This window comes from Amblyomma maculatum, chromosome 1 (genome assembly GCF_055883805.1).
Source record: "Amblyomma maculatum isolate TAMU_Amacu chromosome 1, ASM5588380v1, whole genome shotgun sequence".
In the NCBI taxonomy this organism is placed as follows: Eukaryota; Metazoa; Arthropoda; class Arachnida; order Ixodida; family Ixodidae; genus Amblyomma; species Amblyomma maculatum.
Window position 1 is genome coordinate 80336198 of NC_139344.1, and position 11537 is coordinate 80347734.

Genomic DNA, 11537 nt, shown 5'->3' on the forward strand with positions numbered 1-11537 from the left:
GTTGCCGCTCTGCACGAAGGACCACCGAAAGGAGCGCCGTAAGTGGGGAGAGGGAAGAGTTCCTCCAGCTTCCTTCTCCCTCCATATATCCTTTTGACTTTCGTTTTTTTACTACGACCTTAGTGTGGGCCTTCCCGTTCTCATAAAATTGGATCACGAACTAGCAATAGACAATTCTACGTTCATGACACTCACCCAAAGCACGGATACAGGCATCGATTAGACATGACGTCATTTTGATTTTCATACAGCAGAAATTTTAACAACAGAAATAGACCGGCGTAAGTACCAGTCCACAAGCGCAACTTGCTCGGTGCACGGTTTCGTTCGGTGCAGGAATGCGAAAGAGGGCATTGTGCGAGCGGGTACTTTTGTAACTTTTGCTCCAACCATCCCACTGAAAATATGCTTCCGATGTCACCGTCATCGATCAGATTAAAAGAAGTTCCTTGAAGTATAATCTGAAAAAGGAACCCTATATGTGTTGTTTCCCCGCTACATTTTGTGGTCACGGCGAATCCTATTTACACTGGCCGACTGGTATTACACAAAAACGCAGTACACCAAACTGTTTTCCGTCTGTTATATTTTTACCCAGAAACCTTTCATTTCCTTTTGCCGCATTGTAGGCTGGCTGCTGGTATACTGCTGGAGAATCACAGATAGCTACCTCGCCACAGTGTCGGAGTTAAGCACTGAACCCTGGAATTATAACATCAGAAAGCACATGGGGGGAAATGGGAAGATGCCTAGCCACCCACTCAATTCCCAGTTTAGTGAACACGCAAGTACAGCGCCGTGAAAAGCATTTATAATTGCAGTATACACGAATGACATGTGGTTCCCATGTCATTTGTGTTCCCATGTGGAACGAAAAGCGGCAGAGTTGTCTCGCTCCATTCGGCTGATCTCTTTAAAAGCGAACAGTAAAGGAGGATCTTTAACGACTAAGAATTTTCTCTGAAACTTGCTAATAAAAATTTACGAACGCATGAAACAAGCGGCTCGCTCTGGTTTATTGCTGCACTACTTGGCGGCGGCAGCATCAGCGGCGACCGGCACGTCTCCGGCCCGTTCCACGACTCCGTCCTGGCCAGCCACTTCAGCGGCGTAGCTGGAAGGCACGACGTTGCTGCCTACCCCGGCCATGCTGGCGGCCTCCTCGTGGGCGTAGAACCTGGACGGATCCTTCTTGGGGTAGACAGCGGCCGCGTCGCTGCCATATTCGTACTGTGGGTAGCGCATGTTCCACGACTGCTGCACCTGGCCGCCGTAATCCTGTTGCCACGGGCCCCACTGCTTGGGCGCTTGCCGGAGCGGAGGCATGGCGGCGCGCCGCTGCTTCTGGTAGCCCTGGCGTTCGTAGCCGGACCGGTAGTCGTAACCAGGGGCAGCGTAGTCCACCCCTCTGCGGCCTTCGTCAGCCTTGAAGCGCTCCGCTTCCGACTCTAGTGGAGCCATGTAAGAAGCCTGGTAAGAGTCAGGGCTCCTGGCCACCTCGGCCGACTCACGCGCGGCTTGCCGGTGGTAGTTGTCCCAGCTGATCTCAGTGTCCGCCGAGTAATCCCCGTTTGGGTAGTAGTAGCGCGGGTTGTCCAGGCGCCGCCGCCGTCGATGCCTGAGAGCGGTTCGGCGGAGCCTGCTGCGCGGCACTGCATCGTAGGTGGCCGCGGGCTGCGCAGCGACGTACTCCTGCTGACTGGACGGCGCCAACGCGGGACTGTCCAGCAGCGGCACGGCGGCCGGTTCGGCCACGATGACGGGCTGTGCCGCGGGCTGGACCTGCTGATCGTCTGCAAGGCGATATATTTCAGCAGCTGATCAAGAGAGCTTTTCGTTAATCTTACCTTCGGCGGCCTGCTCCTGTGGCCTGGCCGTAATGGCGCCAGCGGCCAGAACGATCACGAAGAGCCGCAAAGCTAACATTCTGTTGAGAGCCATGGCGTTCCTCATCTTTTATTTTTTGTCCGTAGCACGCGAAAGCAATGGGATGCAGTAAGATGGGGGCGCAAGAGGCGCTTTGTGCCACGCGCACGGATGAATGAAAAGAAAAACGAAATGCGAAGGGTCTGGTCAATGGGTGTTCAGTGAATTAGTCTTCTGCGGACTTCCTTGAGTCATCTTCTTTGAGCAGATCTACATCCAACCAATTCTTAATGGTTGGATGTCCGATTCAAACAATTTCTTCGGCTGAAGTGCACCAATTCGCCCTTCCTATCATTTACAAATAATGAATATTGACACGGTGCATTCCTCGTCTTCGCTCTGCGCTGATCGCGAGCGCGTGCTTCCTCGAGACGAGGAAAGCATCGTATCATTCCCACATCCACGAAACCCACTGGGTTCTTGAAGCCAACAGACCCAACATCGAGGCCCTTCCAGCAATTGGCACGGGCATGCTGGGACCATTCCCACTTTCGCATTCCAGTAAAAGGTGGGTCATCGTTGCTACGAATTTTCTTACATGATACGCGGACTTCCGCTCTACACAACGGTACAACCTTAGAGGTTGGAAAGTTTTTCATCCTTCACATCTGCGTTATGGTGCACCGGATATTCTGATCACCGACAGGGGTACCTCATTCACAGCTGAACTGCTGCAGCAGATTTTGCTTCACAGACATACCGAACATTGGAAGACGACACCTTACCATTCTCAAACGAACGGCTTGACCGAACGGTTGAACAAAACACTCGCTGACATGCTCTCAATGTATGTATGTACATACGTCGACGTGGAGCACAAAACAATGGGATGAAGTGCTAACGTACGCCACATTCGCATACAGTACGGCGCTCCAGAAAACAACAGTGATGCTTGACGTTACACCGGGACGACAACTAACACGCTGATGTTCACACCTTCCTGCACCTCGACGAAGAAGCCCGTCAGCTGGCCAGGGTGTGGATTCAGGACCAACAACGCCGAGATTGTCACCAACCTGGACAAGGGCTTCACAAAGCAGGACGTCAACTGCTTAAACGGAGGGCTACGACAAGGCATTCATACAAGCAACTGTGATGGGGCACAATTAGTGTATTGTGCACTAATATTCCAGTACTATAGGCACGAATTAAGACATTCGTACATTTCGATAAAGCGATACTCAAGGACCGCGAATAGTCTGTCAAGACTTCCGAGTTTAGAACATAATTTGAAGGAACTTTAGAATTACCTGAAATAGGAAGGGCGTCATTTTTGGATAGAACTGCGCGAGCAGACGAAAGACGGAACCGGGAAAGCAATGCATAGACGAGCGCCTACTCAGATTGGAGGAAGGGGGGGGGGGGGGGGGGGGGAGTAACTAAACTTATATAATCCGAAAAGCCGCAGCTACAATCATAAGGCGCATAACTCGAGATTTTTCGGAATAAAATTTCAGTTGCGAGGGAGCGCTCGTACGTTTGTTCTGTCTTTCGTCCGCTCGCGCTGCTCGATACCAACGAGCCCAATATTGTCCATCTTACTACCGGAGAATTTTACTCTGGCAACAATACTTGACTTCTGCTTGGCGATAATATAACTGAACAGGGCGAAATGTTGCGCACTTTGGTGCTGTTGGTTCGTGACGCATACTGAAGCAAAAATAGGACACACACGAAGAAAGCGCATAGGATAAATGCTTACTAGCAACAAGGGTGGTTACAGCCACACGCGATTGCGCATCAACCTTGTGACGCAACCGCTCATTGTACAGCGTTTAGGAGAGTGTCATACGATTTCGATTGCCATTTAGCATCAATTTGCTAGTCAAGCTGGAGGGCACTAATTACTAAAAGGTTTCGAACCGAAACATATATATGTACCTCCTGTATGCCGTTATTTGTAAATGTTAACCCGCCCCCCCCCCTCCCCCCCCCCCCCCCCGAAGCGACGCAGATACTGTGCCTTCCTTTCGATCCCCAACAATGAACATTAACTTTTAAATAAATCGCGGAATGAAAAGGCGGTGGTAAAACCGTTATCACGTCTGCTATTTAAGCGAAGCTTCAGTGTCCCTCTAATTTTTACACCGACCGTTGAAATAAAAGCCTTTGTTGGTAGTACTTATCATGTGTGCCTTCCTCGCGTGTCTGGTTGCATCTGCACTGTAGCATCCACCGTGACGCATCTAACTGCTCGTCTATGAGCTGCTTGCATCACGGCCTGTGACCAGAGTGTTCGGTGCGTTTTTGATAGTGATTCACGATAGCAAGCGCATTTCGACATACCTCCAGAGCAATTGGCTCCGTAGTTCCTCAATGCATGTGCGGTGGCATATTGACTGCGTTAGCAAGCTTCCAGGCTACCATCAAAAACATCCCAGCAAACCACAAAACATTACATGGACGTCCATGAGATATTTGCACTGGATATTTGACATTTCAGAGGACATATTTTTTAATCTCGTTTACCAAAAACTTCAGCACTAGCCCTGCCTCAGCCCGGGTCTTCTATATAGATTATTAGTCCGCCGAGCCGTCTTCCAAACTCGCCGTATAGGTCCAGCTTAGTACCCGCGGTCAACTGGTCTCTAGCCTCGTAAGCGGCCCCGTGCCATCTTTCGCAGACGCGAAACTGTTTGTGAACAAGGACTGGAAGGTAGTGGTCCTGGATGTTATACCCATGCTGTCCGAGCAGGCGGCGCTGTGGTCGGATGGTTGTACACTCGGCCACTTTATTAAAGGTATCGCGCGAGCGTCGATTTCCAGGTGCAGCGGCACCGAGGCGAAGTAGAGCGGAAATCGGAAGAGGGAATGAGCATGCTCATCATTAGCGCTGCTGAAGCCAGCGTCGTCTGTCTGGCTGTCCTGCTTCGTGCTAGCCAACCCCGCGTAAAAAGTCCGATGGCCAAATCGTGAGAACGTTTGTTTCATGTTCAATATGCTTCGGAATTGTTTCATTGGTGCAAACGCGTAAAGTTTCCAGCTCGACGCTACGCCTTAATTAATGCACCGATATCGAGCGTCTTCAGCGAAGTTTTTTTTTTATATGTTTACCGTGCCCCAGAAGTTATACCGCCTGCAATACATGCAGCGATAAAAACTAGTTGGAAACAGCTTCCTGGGATTCAGTTGTTTACTCGCATTAATCAGAACTGCGCAGCAGACGGAGTTCACTCCGACCCTAACCCTCACATACTTTCTCCTCTTCACCTTCCGGCGCAGCAGCGCCGTGTAGTCGACGCTCGCGCGATAGGGGAGAAAACCTGGGCCAGGGGGCGCTGCGCCGCTCTGTGCGTCAGCGCCCTCTATGGAGACTTCGTCAAAACCTCCGCGCAGTGCGGCCGCGTCGTCTGCTCCCCGCCGCCGCTCGGTTGTTTCTCTCCTCCTCCGGCCGCATTCTGGCCGCCGTCGCGCTCCAACAAAGGGGGCAAGAAAAAAAAAAAAAAAAAAACTGGAATGAAAAAGCGGCGCGCTTTTTCGCAAAACTCGTGAAAGTGTTTTTCTCTCTTCTCTCTTTCGTGTTGAAACGATGGCTGTCGGGTTTTTTTTTTTTTTTTTAGGTATCTCGTACCGCTCGTATCTCGCACCTCTGTTTGTAACTGGCGGTGCCACAGCAGCTATCGCGGAACCAAGTCGGCCTCAAGAAACAGATATATGTCATTAATGCCATCACTCGACGCTTATAAAGGGAAACACATACGTTAATCGTTCTATCCACGTACGCGATCCTGCTTCGGGAGCTCAAAACTGCGCATTCGCTAGAGGAGATAACTGAACTAGGGATTGCACAGCGTAGCTATGGAATTAAGAAGACAAAGGTTTACTTGGAGAGATGTCCCCGCCTGCATGAAAAGTCGTCAGGCATTTCCTCGCTCTTCGTCTCGCGGAGAGAGGAAACTGCTGAAAAAATGGCATGCCGTCAGTGATCCAGGTCGTTAAGAAACCTCTCATCGTTAAAGGTAGATAAGTCATTGATTTCGGATGGCAGCGCCACAGCAGCGAACTCCCCCTGACCGCTGTCAGCAGGAACCAAAGGGTAAGGCGGCATGTTTTGTGCCCTTGTAGGGAACGCGTCCTAAACGCGCCGAAAGCAGGCACCACGGCGCCGGCAGCATCGCCTAAAACGTCTGTCCCCAAAGAGTTGAATAGGTCCCTTTCAAGTGAGCAGTCACAAATGGAAAGGAAGCTCCCCAACCAGCGCCCGGAGCACTCGTCGCTGTGTACACGCGTACCAATTCTCAACGAGAAGGCTGTACCCTTCATTCTCTGAACAACATGGAAGAGACATCAAGATGTGCCGCCTCAAGTCCTTCAAAATACCTGTCGCTTGCCTCTGCCCTCGAGTACCGAATTCGCGTTCGTTTTTTTTTTTTTGTCTGAGCCTGCCAACAAGCGCTCTTTGAAAACAATGTCCGCGGCGATCAATTAATCTTAATTTCTCACTTTCGAAAGCACCGATAAAAAGCGTGCCTCCAGCCAGCTTCTATGTCAGCCGGGGCACAGAATAAAGCAAAAATAAGAAACACCACAGGCAAAGAGCGCCGGCTTTGCGCGCACAGACGCACGATCATCCCCCCTCGTCCTCACTCTCCTTCTCCCGCTCCGCGTACACGTGCGGCTGCCTGTAGCACGCGCTCCCGAGCGAACGGGCTGCGCAGACTCCGCAGACAGCCGCGCGCAGCGCGGGCGCGGATGCGCGTGTTTTGTAGTTCCTCTCCGCTCCGCTGGAAACCGAGCGCTGACGTCGCGGAGCAAACTCCAGCTTTGGTTCCCTATACATTTAAGAAAGCGGCCGACTGTACACGTTACAGAAAATAACCGAGTACAATAACTGGATTGTAACTGATTACAGTGATAAATTATAGCCCCAGGAGAAAAATTAAGAAAAGGTTTAACACGGCTAAACTTGAACGGCGCCACTGAACCGTTAATAACTACGCACAGCCTCCCCGCCCCCCCCCCCCCCCTTTTTTTAAATGCCCTTGACATCTTGGTGTCATCTAGAGCCGCCTGTAGTGTCCTTGAGGTTCGCAGGTATCCATGCAGCGCCCTTTCGCTTTGTGGGTAGACAAAGCAAGTTTTCTTTTTTCTGCCAGTCACTGCTTTACAAAGCCGAGACACGAACCCCAGGATGCTTTCAATGAGTCTATGTTTCCCTATTTTTATAGCAACTGGTCAAAATTATCGGCTTTGCTCATTTTATTGTCCCTCGTATGACGGAGGAAGACACTGCAAAAGATCTTTAATTCGGTCAATTTAGCAGATTATGTTAGCGGCTTCATAATGGCAACCTTCATGTTCTACCAATTTCTCACAAACAAATAAGCGCGCTTCCAGTCACCGTTCTGTCTTAACTCCTATTCAAAGCCCAAATTCTTGCATCCCTATGAAAGCATGGTTTCCTAAAAAAATTTCTGATAACCTTCTTTGCTCATTACACATCGAATTCAGTGAAGGAGTCCAACTGCATTGAAGGAGAATGAGGTCCGAGCCATAACATTCCCGCCTTCTTAGTTAAATGCAGGAAATCAATGAAGTTCAAATAAAGTGCGTGTGAGGCAAAGTATACAATGAATCCTTTTGTTTTCAGACACAGCATAACTTCGAATATTCTTCCAAAATCGCTATTTTTCATATACTGCCTATTCACACAGTCTGTTCATTTGCCTATGCCGCCCCGGTACCGTTTGGCTCAGCACATGGCACAATGTTTCAGTTCACAAGACCACTTTAAAAGTTAATACCAGGAAAAAATCTTCGCAGATGTCGATAACAGAGAGTCGCGAGTTTTCTTGGATCGCACGAACAATATCATTTTCGACAATATAATTTGTCGACCGTCCTGTCCCGGTGAACATAAAAAAAATAAATCCCCTCTACACCTTTATACCGCCAAAGTTGGGAAATCCTTCGACTGCGTTACTCTGAAAATCACTGAAAGCTGATGGTGTGTCATGCAAAAATTGTGGCCACAGATAATTACCATTTGAGCAGTCGTGGTGAATAAGTCCAGCCCTTTGCTTATAAAAACATGCATTCATATAAATCCGCAAAATGTATCATTTGAAAGTGTCAGCATATTAACAATAGTTTAGAACACACGAAAAATGAATGCCATTGGAAGCGCCCATGAAAGGACACAAAAAGACAAACTAAAATGAGAATTACACCCCAAAGAAATCCTGGACCAAGAGGGTATTATTGCACCAATGTATATATATTCAGGAATGGCAGAATCGTATTTTATTGCTAGATTACATTGAATTTATATTAAAAAGTTTCAGAATATCATCTTTTTGTTCCTTATTATACATCCTAGAGTAAACCCACAAAAAGGATGAAATTGTCTACGGTGGGCCCCACTATGACGGGCTGCTGCGCCTTCGGGTGCAAGAACTGTCACGACGATGGAAAGTGGTCCTTCGCGATCCCGTCATCGAAAAACGACGCGGGCTGGATTTGGTTGCACAAAATTGGTCGGGCTAATTTTCATGCAACGTCTTCGACCAAAAATGTCTATATATATATACACGACTACTGCAAAATGTAAGGCGTGCGCTTCACCATGTTAGCTAGAGTGCACTTTGATCTGCGCTTTGTAGGTATAAAGTATTTTATGCTTTGCATGCTTAACGTGCTTTGTAGACATATAGTATGCATGTATGTCCAACTGCGGCATGCACGAGGTAAGTGAAGTGCTTTCAATAGCCGCTGGATATTCCTTTTTTCAAACTACGCTGCGCAGTGGTTCCTTAAATTTCAGCGCATGCCGCAGTTAGACATACACGCATACTATATGCTTACAAAGCGTGTTAAGCATGCAAAGTATTCAATACTGTAAATGTATACCCACAAAGCACAGATCAAAATGCGCTCTAATATGGTGAAGCGCACGCGTTACATTCTGTAGTAGTCATGTATATACACAGACATTTTTTTAACAGAAAAGAAGAGAATTAATGCCGATATGCATCGTCAAGGCACTGCTGGTGGTGGAAACACCAGCTAGCGCGCGCTGGTTTGCGTTTACTCTCAAAATTTGACCAGTAGCTGTGGGCATGCGTGATGGTGCCCATGGTAAATGGGTAGCGTGTTTCCTGCCACCATATTTCGCAACGTCACTTCTACATCCTCGCTTTCCCTTGACGCCTAACTGTAGTCGATCGGCGCTGCGCTGCCTTGTTGATTGCTGGCACTGTTAGCACTAAAGCCCCCGAATGCCGCAACTGCAAAAACCACTTTCTCTAGCTGCCCATACGTGGCTTATTACTACTACTAGATAGGTCCCGCGTAAGTCATCGTGTGTGTCAGAGACGTGTTCAAGCAACTTATGCGCAACACAACTCCCAATCAATTTTTTCATGGTCGCATGCTTGCTTTTCATTTTCTTAAGAATCATTTCACTAGCGACCAATTTGAGCCCCTGGTCCTTTTAAAATCTGGAGTCAAGAAGTTGAAGCGCGATGCTGTACCGAGCATCTTTGCTCACCGAAAGCAGCCTGTGCCCAGGAAGCCTCCAGCTAAACGTAAGAGCGAAGCGTAACTACGCGTTATAGAAAAAAAAAAGAAAAAAGAATTGACCTTTTCCAGTACTAATGTTATTGCAAAGATAGAATGGTACTACCTTTTTTAGTCAGGAGGAGGTTGCGAATGCGAGCAAATGTGTGATAACTTTTTTCATTAATGCTAAACCTTTTTTTTTTGTTAACTAAACGTTGCCCCCAGTGCACGAGGCCTCCATTGTAAAAAGTTTTGTAGCTTCTCTTTAAATGAGATTCGATGTATAAAAAAAACTTTGGCTTTACAAAAGCGCATTTAGTACTCGGGCTGTTTGTGAATCTGAGCCAGGACTGTCTACATCGCGGGCCGAGCCGAGTAGGCAAACGTTTCTTGGGGCTTGGGCAGGGTCCGGGCCTATATTGAAATTATCAGGCCAGGCAGGGGTGGCTAACGAAAAAGGTTGCCGGGCTCGGGCCGGGCCCGGTGCTCTAATAGAGGCTATATGAATATGGAAGATTACTCGGACAGGTGTGTTAAAGCAAGGTAGGTTTTGCTGATGCAGATGAAATATATGCGTAGAAATTTATTATCACATTGCTGGCAGGTGAAGGATATTTGCGAGGTAGGTTTCCTCCTTACTAAGTAACTATTGCAACGAAAATTTTAATGCAGGACTCTATCGTTGCAGTTTATGCACGCGAGAGAACATTAGGGGAAGCACAGATAAGTACACACGTAGCATGGCCTTCATACCGTATTCAGAGCACTGCTTCAAGCGCCTTACCTGGTCCACGATACACTGCAGAAGACCAAAACCAAAGTCACTAGAAGATCAAATGGGCAAGGAAATTAACTACGGGCATCTAGAATGCCTTCACTTGCAGGCGTCGTGGCGTCCGTTGTAGCACGTCCAGCGTTCCGGCGGGGACTGTCGTTCTGTTTCCATGCTCATCTTCACCTAAACAGGTTACCGCAACTTCATTCTACGGCCTCGTGAATAAAGGCCACCTTCAATGCGCGCTCCACTTTTCAATATCAATCTTGACATGCCGCATAAGCCCGGCGCATCCAGACACGGTGCGCGGGCGGCTATGACAAAACAATGGATCTACGCGTGCTCATTTCTGCTTTCAGACGATCCAGTGAACGTCTCTCCCAAGTCACCGATGTATTTATGCAGCGGGACGAGCGGTTAATGTGGAGACATCGCGAAGAACTTGACAAGCACGGGAACCTCGAGCAACTGATTGAAAAGGGGCATTAGTTCCTTCGGAACGGGTCAGAGGTCGCCACCGCAGTCGCATGAAATCACAAAGAAAAAAAAAGTTCGCCCAGTGCACAGGGGAGGAGGAGAAAGAGGGAGGATGCCTTGTCGGTACTTTAGTTTTTCCAGGGGTTTTAGTATGCACGCCCGCCACTGAAAGCTGCCTAGCGGTCGTTTTCAAAAGTCCTTCTGGGATAAGAGTTGCAGCAGCTCATGCGTCGCTGCGAGAACTGCCGGCGATCGCGGCGTCGATTTCTTTTTTTTTTTCAGCTCCTGCCAATTTCGTCTATGCGGTGGCCTGAAGCATAAAATAAAAGTATCCCCTTGTGTAGAAGCCAAAATATGATGATGCTGCAGCCATCTGGCACGAACTAATGCGTACACACGTCAGGTGCCCCCTGCAGACAGACGCTAAATGACCAGCAGCAATGTTCAGCCCCGCTTTATTGTCCATGGGTATGCTGCATCGGGTGATCTATTACTTTAACAGAATATCCACTGTTTTCGTTTAACCTGCCTTTGCTTTGCAAGCTCATTTCATATGTGCTCATGGCAACGTGCCTCGACCCAATGTATGAAACGTTGTGCGCCATTGTGTGTGTGCCAGCATCGCTCTCTTATAGATATATCGCTTCATCGGCCGAATGCACAAGATTTTAATGTGATGTCGTTAAAAGCCCCGTGTCCCAGAAAATCTGGCGTCGTCGTCCGTGAACGAAACATCCCAGTAGAACATTAACATCCAGGAACGGGTTTTGAAATGCTCGGATTGACGCTAAATTTTTTAAGGAAGTCTAGTAACGAAAAGAAAATAATTGAGCGGAAATGAAAACAGGGTCACCTTAGA

At 48.4% G+C, this 11537-nt stretch overlaps 1 pseudogene; it reads right to left on the bottom strand.

The window, feature by feature from the left end:
- Nucleotides 1–1026: 1026 nt before the first annotated feature.
- Nucleotides 1027–3004, bottom strand: LOC146202885 (uncharacterized; annotated as a pseudogene).
- Between the last annotated feature and the right edge of the window lie 8533 nt (nt 3005–11537).